The sequence below is a fragment of the Apodemus sylvaticus genome, chromosome 8 (assembly GCF_947179515.1).
Source record: "Apodemus sylvaticus chromosome 8, mApoSyl1.1, whole genome shotgun sequence".
In the NCBI taxonomy this organism is placed as follows: domain Eukaryota; kingdom Metazoa; phylum Chordata; class Mammalia; order Rodentia; family Muridae; genus Apodemus; species Apodemus sylvaticus.
Window position 1 is genome coordinate 112,935,923 of NC_067479.1, and position 15,210 is coordinate 112,951,132.

The following is a 15,210-nucleotide window of genomic DNA, read 5'->3' on the forward strand; positions in this document are numbered from 1 at the left end:
TCATAAGAGAAATTGGCCTGAAGTTCTCTTTCTTTGTTGGATCTTTGTGTGGTTTTGGTATCAGCGTAATTGTGGCTTCATAGAACGAGTTGGGTAGAGTTCCTTCTGTTTTTATTTTGTGGAATAGTTTGAAGAGTATTGGTGTTAGGTCTTCTATGAAGGTCTGAGAGAATTCTGCACTGAAGTTCCGTGCTTTTTTTGGTTGGGAGATTTTCTATGACCCTTTTTATTTCTTCAGGTGTTATGGGACTGTTTAGTTGATCTATTTGATCCTGATTTAGTTTTGGTTTCAGATATCTGTCTAGGAAACTGTCCATTTCTTCCAGATTCTCCAGTTGAGTTGAGTATAGGCTTTTGTAGTAGGATCTAATGATTTTTTGAATTTCCTCAATTTCTGTTGCTATATCTCCCTTTTCATTTCTAAATTTGTTAATCTGGATACTGTCTCTGTGCCCTTTGATTAGTCTGGCTAGGGGTTTATCTATCTTGTTGCTTTTCTCAAAGAACCAGCTCCTGGTTTTGCTGATTCTTTGTATGGTTCTCTTTGTTTCTACTTGATTGATTTCGGCCCTGAGTTTGATGATTTCCTGCCTTCTACTCTTCCTGGGTGAAATAGCTTCTTTTTGTTCCAGGGTTTTCAGGTATGTCATTAGGTGTTAGTATATGCTCTCTCCATTTTCTTTTTGGAGGCACTCAGGGCTATGAGTTTTCCTCTTAGCACTGCTTTCATTGTGTCCCATAGGTTTGGGTATGTTGTGTCTTCATTTTTATTGTGTTCTAAAGAGTCTTTAATTTCTTTCTTTATTTCTTCCTTGACCAAGGTATCATTGAGTAGAATATTGTTCAGTTTCCACGTGTATGTGGGTTTTTCTGTTGTTTTTGTTGCTATTGAAGACCACTTTTACTCCATAGTGATCTGATAGGAGGCATGGGATTAGTTCGATCTTCTTATATTTGTTGAGGTCTGTCTTGTGGTCGATTTTGGAGAAGGTACCATGAGGTGCTGAGAAAAAGGTATATTCTTTTGCTTTAGGATAGAATGTTCTATATACATCTGTTAAATCTAATTCATCCAAAGCTTTAATTAGTTTCATTGTGTCCCTGTTCAGTTTCTGTTTTCCTGATCGGTCCATTGAGGAAAGTGCAGTGTTGAAGTCACCCACAATTATTGTATTAGGTGCAATGTGTGCTTTGAGCTTTAATAAAGTTTCTTTTATGAATGAGGGTGCCCTTGCATTTGGAGCATAGATGTTCAGGATTGAGTGTTCTTCTTGTTGTATTTTTCCTTTGACCAGTAAGAAGTGTCCCTCAGAGTCTCTTTTGATGACTTTGGGTTGAAAATCAATTTTATCTGATATTAGAATGGCTACTCCAGCTTGTTTCCTGAGACCATTTGCTTGTAAAATTGTCTTCCAGCCTTTTACTCTAAGGCAGTGTTTGTCTTTCACCCTGAGGTATGTTTCCTGTAAGCAGCAAAATGCAGGGTCCTGTTTACGTATCCAGTCGGTTAGTCTATGTCTTTTTATTGGGACATTGAGTCCATTGATGTTAAGAGATATTAAGGAATATTGATTGTTACTTCGTGTCATATTTGATGTTATTTTTTAAATTTGATTGGTTAACTTCTTATGGGTTTGATGAGAGAAGGTTACTATCTTGCTGTTTCCAGGGTGAAGTTTCCCTCCTTGTATTGGTGTTTTCCTCCTATTATCCTTTGTAGGGCTGGGTTTGTAGATAAATATTGGGTAAACTTGGTTTTGTCATGGAATATCTTAGTTTCTCCATCTATGGTGATTGAGAGCTTTGCTGGGTATAGTAGTTTTGGCTGGCATTTGTGTTCTCTTAGAGTCTGAATGAGATCTTCCCAGGATCTTCTAGCTTTCATAGTCTCAGATAAAAAGTCTGCTGTGATTCTGATAGGTCTTCTGTTATATTTTACTTGCCCCTTTTCTCTTACTGCCTTTAATATTCTTTCTTTGTTTAGTACATTTGGTGTTTTGATTATTATGTGACGGGAGGTATTTCTGTTCTGGTTCAGTCTGTTTGGAGTTCTGTAGGCTTCTTGTATATTCATGGGCATCTCTCTCTTTAGGTTAGGGAAATTTTCTTCCATAATTTTATTGAAGATATTTGCTGGCCCTTTAAGTTGTAAATCTTCACTCTCATCTATGCCTATAATCCTTAGGTTTGGTCTTCTCATTGTGTCCTGGATTTCCTGGATATTTTGGGTTACAAGCTTTTTGCATTTTCTTTAACTGTTGAGTCCATGGTTTCTATGGTATCTTCAGCATCTGAGATTCTTTCTTCTATCTCTTGTATTCTGTTGTTGATATTTGCATCTCTGTCCCCTGATTTCTTCTCAAGGCTTTCTGTCTCCAAAGTTGTCTCCCTTTGAGTTTTCTTAGTTGTTTCTACTTCTGATTTTAGATCCTGGATGGTTTTGCTTAGCTCCTTCACTTTCTTGTTTGTGCTTTCCTGTGATTCTTTAAGAGATTTTTGTGTTTCCTCTTTCATGACCTCAACCTGTTGACCAAAGTTCTCCTGTATTTCTTTAAATGATTTTTGCATTACCTCCATATTGGCTTTTGTATTCTCCTGAATTTCTTTCAATGATTTTTGGTTTCCCTTGTAAGGGCTTCTAATTTTTGATCCATTTTCTCCTGAATTTCTTTAAGTATGTCCTTCATGTGTTCCTGAACCAGTATCATGACCAGTGATTTTAAATCCATATCTTGTTTTACTGGTGTGATGGGGTATCCAGGACATACTGTTAAAGGAGAATTGTGTTCAGATGTTGCCATATTGCCTTGATTTCTGTTAGTGACATTCCAGCATTTGCCTTTTGCCATCTAGTTCTTACTGATGTTAGTTGGTCTTGTGAATGCTAGACTTACCAGTGCAAGCTGCCTCTTCCCAGGTGGCCTCTGGTACACAGTTGACCTCTTGCAGTGCCTGGAGACAGGGTGCTGTGGCCCAGGCTGTTCAGATCCTGAAGCAGATACCTGAAGGCTCCTGCAGGGGCCTGCTGGACTTACCAGAGCACACTGACTCCTCGCAGCTGGCCTCCTGGATGCCCCTCTTGCCTCTTGCAGGACCTGGAGATGTGGTGTTGCAGCCAGGCTGTTCTGGATCCCGAAGCGGAGATCTGAAGGCTCCCTCCAGAGGCCTCAGGACTGGAACCCAAGCTCCGTGCCCCTGATCTTTTCTAAGACATTTCCCATGAGGGGGTGTTGGATTTTGTCAAATGCTTTCTCAACATCTATGAAATGATCATGAGGTTTTTTTTTCCCCTTGAGTTTGTTTGTATAGTGGATTACATAGATGGATTTCCGTATATTGAATCATCCCTGCATCCTTGAGATGAAGCCTACTTGATCAATGTGGATGAACGTTTTGATGTGTTCTTTGATTCAGCTTGCAAGAATTTTATTGAGTATTTTTAATGGATATTCATAAGGGAAACTGGTCTAAATTCCTCTTTTATTGTTGAGTATTCATGTGTTTTATGTGTCAGGGTAATTGTGGCTTCATAAAATGGATTAGGTAGTGCTCCATCTCTTTTGTGGAAAAGTTTGAAGAGTATTGGTATTAGGTGTTCTTTGAAGGTCTGATAAAACTCTGCATTGAACAGATCTGGTCCTGGGTTTTTTGTTTGGGAGATTATTAGTGACTGCTTCTATTTTCTTAGGGGTTATGTGATTGTTTAGATCATTTATCTGATTCTGATTTAACTTAGGTACCTGGTATCTGTCTAGAAAATTTTCCATTTCATCTAGATTTTCCAGTTTTGTTGAATATAGGCTTTTGTAATAGGATCTGATGATTTTTTTTGGATTTTCTTGGTATCTGTTGTTGTTGTTTTCTTCTGTCTACTTCTCTTAGGTGTATTTGCTTCTTCTTGTTCTAGAGTCTTCAAGATGTGGGGTCAAGCTGCTAGTGTAGGCTCTTTCCAGTTTCAGTTTTTCTCTTCGCACAGCTTTCATTGTGTCCCATACTTTTGGGTATGTTGTGCCTTCATTTTCATTAAATCTAAAAAGCATTTAATTACTTTCTTTATTTCTTTTTTTTTTTTTAATATTTTTTTTATTTGATATAATTTATTTACATTTCAAATGATTTCCCCTTTTCTAGCCCCCCCCCCACTCCCCGTCTTTCTTTATTTCTTCCTTGACCAAGTTATCATTGAGTAGAATGTCGTTCACTTTATGTGGGCTTTCTGTTTTTCTGTTTCTTTCTTTTTTGTTGTTGTTATTGAAGACCAGTCTTATTCTGTGGTGATCTGATAGAGTGCATTGGATTATCTCAATAGTCTTATATCTGTTGAGGTTTGTTTTGTCACCAATTATATGGTCAGTTTGATTCATAACTTCTGTTAGTTTCACTGTGCTTCTATATAGTTTCTGTTTCTGTAATCTGTCCATTGATGAGAGTGGGGTGTTGAAGTCTCCCACTATTACTGTGTGAGGTGAAGTGTGTGCTTTATGAATATGGGTACCCTTGCATTTAGAGAATAGATGTTCATAATTAAGAGTTCATCTTGGGGAAAGCAGCAGAGGGAGTGAATCCCTGTGGCCATTTTCGCTACCTGCTGGGGCCAAAAAGCATCACTAGGTACTGTATTATCCTGAGTTTAAGATCTCTGGGGGTGCAAACCACCAGGGTTCTGCCTGTGCCCAGGACCTGAGCACATAGGTGGTTCGTCTGCCAGCCAGCCGGTCATGGGGCCTGTGTCCTACATAGAGAGCAGCAGAGGGAGTGAATACCCATGGCCATCTTCACTACCTTCAGGTGCAGAAAAGCATCACTAGGTACTGTATTATCCTGAGCTTAAGTTCTCTGGGGGTGCAAACTGCCAGGGGTCTGCCTGCGCCCAGGACCTGAGCACATAGGCAGTTTGTCTGCCTGCCAGCCGGTTGTAGGGCCTGTGTACTACATAGAGAGCAGCAGAGGGAGTGAATTCCCATGGCCATCTTTGCTACCTGCTGGGGCTGAAAAGCAGCACTAGGAACTGTATTATCCTGAGCTTAAGATCTCTGGGGGTGCAAACTGCCAGGGTTCTGCCTGTGTCCAGGACCTAAGCACATAGGTGGTTTGTCTGCCAGCCAGCCTGTCATGAGGCCTGTGTCCTATGTGAGGATCAACAGAGGGAGTGACTCTCTGCCGCCATCTTAGCTACATGACAGAGCAGTCAGAGAACACCTGGTTCACTGAGACAACCCAAGTATAACATTGCTTGAGGCAAGACTCAGCAGGGCTCCAAAGGCACAAAAGAGGAAGGCAGCATATCAGCAATCTTTGCCAGAAGAAACCCAGTCATCCAGTGTTGCAGAAATAATCTTAAAGGTCCACAGGAGGTTGAAGCACAGGCCAGTGACAATAAGACCATCTAACACCAGTGAGAACCAGATGGCTAAAGGCAAACGTAGGAGCATTACTAACAGAAACCAAGGCATTATGGCAGCATCTGAACCCAATTCCCCAACAACAGCTAGTCCTGGATACCTCAACGCACCAGAAAAACAAGAGTTGGATTTATAATCACTGGTCAGGATGCTGTTAGAGGAACACATGAAGGATATAAATAAATCTCTTAAAGAAATTCAGGAGAAAAATGATCAAAAGCTAGACGCCCTTATGAGGGAAACATAAAAATCACTTAAAGAAATTCAGGAGAATATGGGTCATAAGTTAGTAGCCAATAAGGAGGAAATGCAAAAATCACTGAAAGAAATACAGTAGAACTTTGATCAACAGGCAGAAGTCATGAAAGAGGAAAGACAAAAATCTCTCAAAGAATTACAGGAAAACACAAACAAGCAAGTGAAGGAACTGAGCAAAAACATCCAGGATCTAAAAACATAAGTAGAAACAACTAAGAAATCACAAAGGGAGACAACTTTGGAGATAGAAAACCTTGGGAAGAAATCAGGGACCATAGATGCAAATATCAACAACAGAATACAAGAGATAGAAGAAAGAATCTCAGATGCCTAAGATACAATAGAAACCATGGACTCAACAGTCAAAGAAAATGCAAAATGCAAAAAGCTTGTAACCCAAAACATCCAGGAAATCCATAGGCATTTATGAGAGTGAAGATTTACAGCTTAAAGGGCCAGCAAATATCTAAAATAAAAATATGGAAGAAAACTTCCCTAACCTAAAGAGAGAGATGCCCATGAATATACAAGAAGCCTACAGAACTCCAAACAGACTGGACCAGAACAGAAATACCTCCCATCACATAATAATCAAAACCCCAAATGTACTAAACATAGAAAGAATACTTAGGACAGTAAGAGAAAAAGGAAGACCTATCAGAATTGCACCAGACTTCTCATCAGAGACCATGAAAGCTATCCTGGGTGGAGCTCATGCAGACTCTAAGAGAACACAAATGCCAGCCAAGACTACTATACCCAGAGAAACTCTCAATCAGTGTAGATGGAGAAACCAAGATATTCCATGACAAAGCCAAATTTACACAATATCTTTCCACAAACCCTGCCCTATTATAGGATTATAGGAATAGAAGAAAGCAAGGATTTACATCTTAAAGGCCCAATAAATATCTTCAACAAAATTGTAGAAGAAAACTTCCCTAACCTAAAGAAAGAGATGCCCATGAACATACAGGAAGCCTACAGAACTCCAAACAGATTAGACCAGAGCAGAAATTCTTCCTGCCACATAGTAATCAAAACACCAAATGCACTAAACAAAGAAAGAATATTAAAAAAAAGTGAGAGAAAAAGGTCAAGAAACATATAAAGGCAGACCTATCAGAATTACACCAGACTTCTCACCAGAGACTATGAAAGCCAGAAGAGCCTGTATAGATATCATACAGATCCTAGGAGAACATAAATGTCAGCCCAGATTACTATACCCAGCAAAACTTTCAATTACTGTAGATGGTGAAAACAAGACATTCCATGACAAAAGCAAATTTACACAGTATCTTTCCACAAATCCAGCTCTGCAAAGGATAATGGGTAGAAAATACCAACACAAGACAGCAAACCACACTGTAGAAAAATCAATAAGGTAATCTTTCATCAAACCCAATAGAAGATAGCTACACAACCAGAATGTTACCTTTAACTAAGAAGTTAACAGTAAGCAACTATCACTTTTCCTTAATATCTTTTAATATCAATGGTCTCAGTTCCCCTATAAAAATACATAGACTAACAGACTGGATGTGTAAACAGGACCCAAGGTTTTTCTGTGTACAAGAAACCCACCTCAGTGACAAAGGCAGGCACTATTTAAGAGTCAAAGGATGGAAAACAATTTTCCAAGCAAATGGTCCCAAGAAACAAGCTGGAATGGCCATTCTTATATCAGATAAAATTGACTTTCAACCAAAACTTGTCAAAAAAAGATAAGGAGCGACACTTCATACTGGTCAAAGGAAAAGTCTATCAAGATGAACTCTCAATTCTGAACATCTATGCTCCAAACACAAGGGCACCCACATTCATAAAAAACTTTTCTAAAACTCAAAGCATACATTGCACCCCACACAATAATCGTGGGAGACTTCAACACCCCATTGTCAAAAATGGACAGATCATGGAACCAGAAACTAAACAGAGATAAGGTGAAACTAACTGAAGTTATGGAACAACTGGATCTACAGATATTTATAGAACATTCTACCCTAAAGGAAAAGAATATACCTTCTTCTCAGCACCTCATGGTACCTTCTCCAAAATTAACCATATAATTGGTCAACAAATATAGAACTATTGAAATTATTCCATGTATCTTATCAGATCATCATGACCTAAGGCTGGTCTTAAGCTCAAACAAAAGCAATGGAAAGCACACATACACATGGACTTTGAACAAAGCTCTTCTCAATGATAGCTTGGTCAAGGAAGAAATAAAGAAAGAAATTAAAGATTTTTTAGAATTCAATGAAAATGAAGACATATCATACCAAAATCTATGGGACACAATGAAAGCAGTACTAAGAGGAAAACCCATAGCTCTATGTGCCTCCAAAAAGAGAATGGAGAGAACTTATACTAACAGCTTGACAGTTGAAGGCTCTAGAACAAAAGGAAGCCAATACCCTCAAGAGGGGTAGACACCAGGAAATAATCAAACTTAGAGTCGAAATCAACCAAGCAGAAGCAAAAAGACATATACAAAGAATCAACAAAACCAGGAGCTCGTTCTTTGAAAAAAATCAACAAGATAGATAAACCCTTAGCCAGACTAACCAGGGGGCAAGGAGACAGTATCCAAATTAATAAAATCAGAAATGAAAAGGGAGACATAACAACAGAAGCTGTGGAAATTAAAAAAATCATCAGATCCTACTACAAGAGTTTATACTCAACAAAGTTTGAAAACCTGGATGTAATGGATAACTTTCTAGATACATACCAGGTGCCAATGTTAAAACAGGATCAGATAAGCCATCTAAATAGTCCCATAAGCCCTGGAAGAAATAGAAGCAGTTATTAATAGTCTCACTTCAAAAAAAAGCCCAGAACCAGATGGGTTTAGCAGGGAATTCTATCAGATCTTCAAAGAAGAGTTAATACCAATACTCTTCAAACTTTTCCATGAAAAAAGAAACTCAAGGAACACTACCCAACTCATTCTATGAAGCCACAATCACACTTATACCTAAACCAAACAGAGACCAAACAAGGAAGGAGAACTTCAGACCAATCTTCCTCATGATCATGATGCAAAAATACTGAACAAAATTCTGGCCAACTGAATTCAAGAATGCATCTGAACTATAATTCACCACGATCAGGTAAGCTTCATCCCAGGTATGCAGTGATGTTTCAATATACAGAAATCCATCAATGTAATTAACTACATAAACAAACTAAAGGAAAAAACCACATGGTCATTTCATTAGATGATGAAAAGACTTTTGACAAAATTCATCATCCCTTCATGATAAAAAGTCTTGGAGAGATTGGGAATCCAAGGTCCATACCTAAACACAGTGAAAACAATATACTGCAACTGGTAGCCATCATCAAACTAAATGGAGACAAACTTGAGGCAATCCCACTAAAAATCAGGGACCAGACAAGGCTGTCCACTCTCTCCCCATCTTTTCAATATAGTACTTGAAGTTTTAGCCAGAGCAAACAGGCAGCAAAAAGCGGTCAAAGGTATAAAATTAGAAAGGAAGAGATATACAAATTGGAAAGTAAGAAGTCAAACCATCACTATTTGCAGATGATATGATAGTATACTAAACTACTCCAAGTCTTCCACCAGAGAACTCCTAAAGCTGATAAACAACTTCAGCAAAGTGGCTGTATATAAAATTAACTCAGGCAAATCAGTAGCCTTCCTCTACTCAAAGGATAAAAAAGATGAGAAAGAAATTAGGGAAATGACACCCTTCTTGAATTATAGTTTAAGAATGCATCTGAACTATAATTCACCACGACCAGGTAGGCTTTATCCCAGGGATGCAGTGATGGTTCAATATACAGAAATCCATCAATGTAATTGACTACATAAACAAACTAAAGGAAAAAAATTACATGGTCATTTCATTAGATGATGAAAAGACTTTTGACAAAATTCATCATCCCTTCAGGATAAAAGTCTTGGAGAGATCAGGAATTCAAGGTCCATACCTAAACATAGTGAAAACAATATACTGCAAAAAATAATCCCAAATAATATTTCATACCTGGGTGTGACCCTGACGAAGCAAGTGAAGGGTCTATATGACAAGAACTTTAAGCTTCTGAAGAAAGAAATTGAAGAAAGTCACAGAAGATGGAAAGATCTCCCATGTTCATGGATTCTCAGGATCAATATAGTAAAAATGGCCATCTTGCCGAAAGCAAGCTACATATTCAATGCAATCCTCATCAGAATTCCAAATCAATTCTTCAAAGATCTAGAAAGAGCAATTCTCAAATTCATCTCGATTAACAAAAAACCCAGGATAGCAAAAACTATTCTCCACAACAAAATATATTCTGGGGGAATCACCATCCCTGACCTCAGGCTCTACTACAGAGCAATAATGATAAAAACTATTTGGTATTGGTATGCAGACAGGCAGGAATATCAATGGAATAGAATTGAAGACCCAGATATTTGACAAAGGGGCTAAAAACATCCAGTGGATAAAAGACAGCATTTTTAACAAATGGTGCTGGATCAACTGGAGGTCTGCATGCAGAAAAATGCAAATTGACTCATTCTTATTTTCTTGTACAAAGCTCAAGTACAAGTGGATCAAAGTTCTACACATAAATCAGACACATGGAAGTTTATAGAGGAGAAAGTGGGGACAAACCTTGAACACATGGGCACAGGGGAAACGTTTCTGAACAGAACACCAATGGCTTAAGCTCTAAGAACAAGAATTGACAAATGGGACCTCATAAAACTGCAAAGATTCTGTAAGGCAAAGGACATAGTCAATAGGACAAAACGGCAACCAACAAATTGGGAAAAGATCTTTACTAACTCTACATTTGATGGAGGGCTAATATCCAATGTATACAAAGAACTCAAGAAGTTAGTCTCCAGAGAATCAAATAACCCTATTGAAAAATGGGGTACAGAGCTAAATAGCGAATTCTCAACTGAGGAAACTCAAATGGCTCTAAAGCACCTAAAGAAATGTTCAGCATCCTTAGTTATCAGAGAAATGCAAATCAAAACAACATAGAGATTCAACCTTACACCAGTCAGAAAGGCTAAGATGAAAAACTCAGGGGACAGCAGATGCTGGAGAGGATGTGGAGAAAGAGGAACACTTCTCCATTGTTGGTGAGATTGCAAGTTAGTAAAACCACTCTGGAAATCAGTTTGGTGATTCCTCAGAAAATTAGACATAGTAGATCCAGCTATAACACTCCTGGGCATATACCCAGAAGGTGCTCCTACATGTAGTAAGGACACATGCTCCACCATGTTCTAGCTGCCTTATTTGTAATAGACAGAAGCTGGAAATAACCCAAATGTCCCTCAGCAGAGGAATGGATATAGAAACTGTGGTATATATACACAATGGAGTACTATTCAGCTATTAAACACAATGAATTCATGAAATTCTTTGCAAATGAATGGAACTAGAAAGTGTCATCCTGATCAAGGTAACCCAGTCACAAAAGAACGCACATGGTATGTACTCACTAAGAAGCAGATGGTAGTCCAAAAGCTCAAAATAAATGATTTACAATTCACCCAGCACAGGAAGCTCAAGAAGACTTAAGTGAGGGTGTTATGGTTCCTCCGAGAAAGGGAACATAATACTCACTGGAGCAGTAAGGGAGGCAATGTGTGGAGCAGAGACTGAAGTAAAGGCCACCCAGTGATTGCCCTACCTGGGGATTCATCCTATAAACAGTCACCAAACCCTGACACTATGACAAGTAGCATGCACCAAAAGGAGCATGCCATCGCTGTCTCCAGAGGGGCTCTGCCAGAGCCCTACAAATACAGAGGCAGAAACTAGCAACCAACTATTTGACTGGGCTTGGGGTCCCCAACAGAGGATCTGGAGGGTGGTCTGGAGGAGCTGAAGGGATTTACAGCCCCATGGAAAGAACAATGACTTCAGACACCCAAACACCACAAGACTCCCAGGGACTGAACCATCAACTAAGGGGTACACATGGTTCTAGCCAAAAATGTGGCAGAGGAATGCCTTGTTGGGCAATAGTGGGAGGAGTGGTCTTTGGTCAGGTAAAGGCTCAATAGAGGCCCCAACAAAGGCAAACAGACGGGGGTGGGGGTGGGGGGAGGTGGAAGTGTGTCGAGCAGAAGAGCATATACATGGAGGCAGGGGGTGGGAGGAGGGGTTGGGAATCTTTGGGGAGGGGCTTTTGGAAGGGGGGAAATTGGGAAAGGTTTTACCATTGGCAGTGTAATTAAAGAAGATATTCAATAAAAAAAGAAAAAAAGCAATAGAGACCTGAACTAAGACACTAAGATAGTAGACTGTGTTCATGCTACCATCACTTGTCAGTTAGCATCTTTTTGATTGCTGCATAATGCACACACTGCCTAGAAAGTGATTTTGTACACCATTAGCTGCTACTGTTAGTAGTCAGAAATATATGGTTGGAATTTTTTAAAAAGTTTCAGCAACTTCAAAAAAAATAAATTCAAACAAATCAGTACTCTTCCTATACACAAAGGATAAGTGGTCTGATAAAGAAATTAGTGAAACAACACCATTCACAATAGTGACAGATAATATAAAATATCTTGGTGTGACTCTAACCAAACAAATAAAAGGTCTGTATGACAAGAACTTCAAGTCTCTGAAGAAAGAAATCAAAGAAGACCTCAGATGATGGAAAGATCTCCCATGTTCATGGATCAGCAGGATTATCATAGTAAAAAAAAAAGGGGCCATCTTACCAAAACCAACTACAGATTTAATACAATCCCCATTAATATTCCAACACAATTCTTCAGAGATAAAAAGAGTAATTCATTCTCAAGAGGAATTCTCAAATTCATCTGGATAACAAAACCCCCAGGATAGTGAAAACAATTCTCAACTATAAAAGAACTTCTGGGAGAATCACCATCCCTAACCTCAAGCTGTACTATACAGTAAGAGTGATAAAAAAACAAAAACAAAAAAAAACAAAAAAAAAAACTGCATGGTATTTTACAGAGACAGGTAGGAAGATCAATGGAATGGAATTGAAGACCCAAAAATATACCCACACATCTATGGTCACTTGATCTTTAAAAAAAGAGCCAAAACTATGCATTGGAAAAAGACAGCATTTTCAAGAAATGGTGCTAGTTCAACTGGTGGTCAGCATGTAGAGGAATATAAATTAGTCCATTTTTATCTGCTAGTCCAAGTGGATCAAAGACCTCCACATAAAACCAGATACTCTGAATCTAATAGAAGAGAAAGTATAAAATAGTCTTGAACACCTCAGCACAGGAGAAAATTTCCTGAACAGAACACAAATGGCTCAGGCTCTAAGATCAACAATTGACAAATAGGACACCATGAAATTGAAAAGCTTCTTTCTGTAAGGCAAAGGACACTGTCATCAGGGCAAAACAGTAACTAACAGATTGGGAAAAGATCTTTTCAAATCCTATAGCCAATAAAAAGCTAATATCCAATATATATAGGAAACCCAAGAAGTTAGACTCCAGAGAACCAATTAACACTATTAAAAATGGCATACAGAGCTAAACAAAGAATTTTCATCTAAGTAATCTCGATTTGTTGAGAAGCACCTAAAGAAATGTTCAACATCATTAGTCATCAGGGAAATACAAATTAAATTAGCTGTGAGATTCCACCTCATACCAATCAGAATAGCTGAGATGAAAAATTAAGAAGACAGCAGATGCTGGTGAGGACATGAAGAAAGAGGAACATTCTTCTACTGTTGACAGGATTGCAAGCTGGAAAAACCACTTTGGAAAACAATCATGCAGTTCCTCAGAAAATTGGAAATTGTTCTATCTGAGGACACAGCTGTACCAGTCCTGGGCATATATGCAAAAGATGATCCAACATATAACTAGGACTCATGCTCCATTATCATTATAGCAGCCTTATTTATAATAGCCAGAAGATATAAATAACCCAAAAATACACTTATGCATTGGAATTCTATTTAGCTATTAAAAATGATGACTTGATGAATTTTGCAGGTAAATGGATGGAGCTTAAAAAATCATCCTGTGTGAAATAAGCCAGTCACAAAAGAACACACATGGTATGTACTCACTGATAGCTGGACTTTAGCAAAAAGAAGCTCAGAATACCCATGATGCAACTCACAGACCATATGAAACTTAACAAAAAGAAACACCAAAGTGTGGATGCTTCTATTCTACTTAGAAGGGGGAACAAAATAATCATGGGATGTAGAGGGAGGAAAGGACCTGGAAAGGAGAGAGTGGGGTATAGGGGAGTAGGGTGGAGTATCAGGTATGTGTAGAGACAAAGTACAGAGGGTTAGGAAAAAGAATAGAAATATGTATCAGGAGGTGTGTAGAACTGGGGTAGCCACTGTAGAGTCCCAGATGCCTGGGAAATGAGAAGTTCCAAGACCAAAAGGGGATGACATTAGTTGAAATACCCATGAAAGGGGATATAGAACCTGTAGAGACCACCTCCAGTATATTGGCATGGCTCGCCAGTTGAGGGATGGGGTCACCTACCCACCTCAAAATTTTAATCATGTATTTTTTCTGTCTAAAGGAAATGCAAGGACAAAAAATGGAGCAGAGACGGAAGGAAAGGCTATCCAGAGACTGCCCCACCTAGGGATACATCTCATCTGCAGACACCAAACACTGACACTATTCCTGATCCAAGCCTGATATAGCTGTCTCCTGAGAGACTCTGTCAACACCTGACTAATACAGATGCAGGTACTTACAGCCAACCATTGGACTGAGCCCAGGCACCCCAATAGAAGAGTTAGGGCAAGGACTGAAGGAGCTGAAGGGGTACCAATTCCATTGGAAGATCAATAGTATCAACTAACCAGCACTCCCAGAGTTCCCAGGGACTAAACCACCAATCAAAGGATACACATGGATGGGGCCAGGGCTCCATCTATGTATGTAGCAGATGATTGCCTTATCTGGCATCAGTGGGAGGGGAGGCCCTTGGTCCTGTGGCAGCTTGATACCTCATCATAGGGGGAAGTTAGAGCAGTGAGGTGGAAGTAGGTGGGTGGTTGGAGGAGCACCTTCTGAGAGACAAGGGGAGGAGGGATGGGATTTGCAGAGGAGTCACTGTGACGTGGGACAGCTTTTGAAGTATAAATAAGTAAAATAAGTATCATCATCATAATCATTATTAATTGTAATAATAATAAAATCATTAAATTGGGGCCTGGACCCAAGTATAGAAACTTCAATCCAAATTATTAGAAGGGGGACCAGAATCATCACAGGGAGCAGAGGGAGAAAGGGCCTGGGTGGGAGAAAGGAGGGGGCAGTAGAAAAGGGGAGGCAGGATCAGGTATGGGGGAGACAAGAGAGAAGCCCAGATGATCAGAAGAATTAATGGAAATATAAAGGAGTGGGGGTGGGGGTGGGGAGAACCTCTAGAAAGTCCCAGAGACTTGAGATGTGAGAAGTTCCCAGGACTCAATGAGGATGACCTTAGCCAAAATACCCAACCGTGGGGAGATGGAACCTGAAGAGACTACCTCGAGTAATAAGCACCCATCCATCATCAACATTTTTGACCCA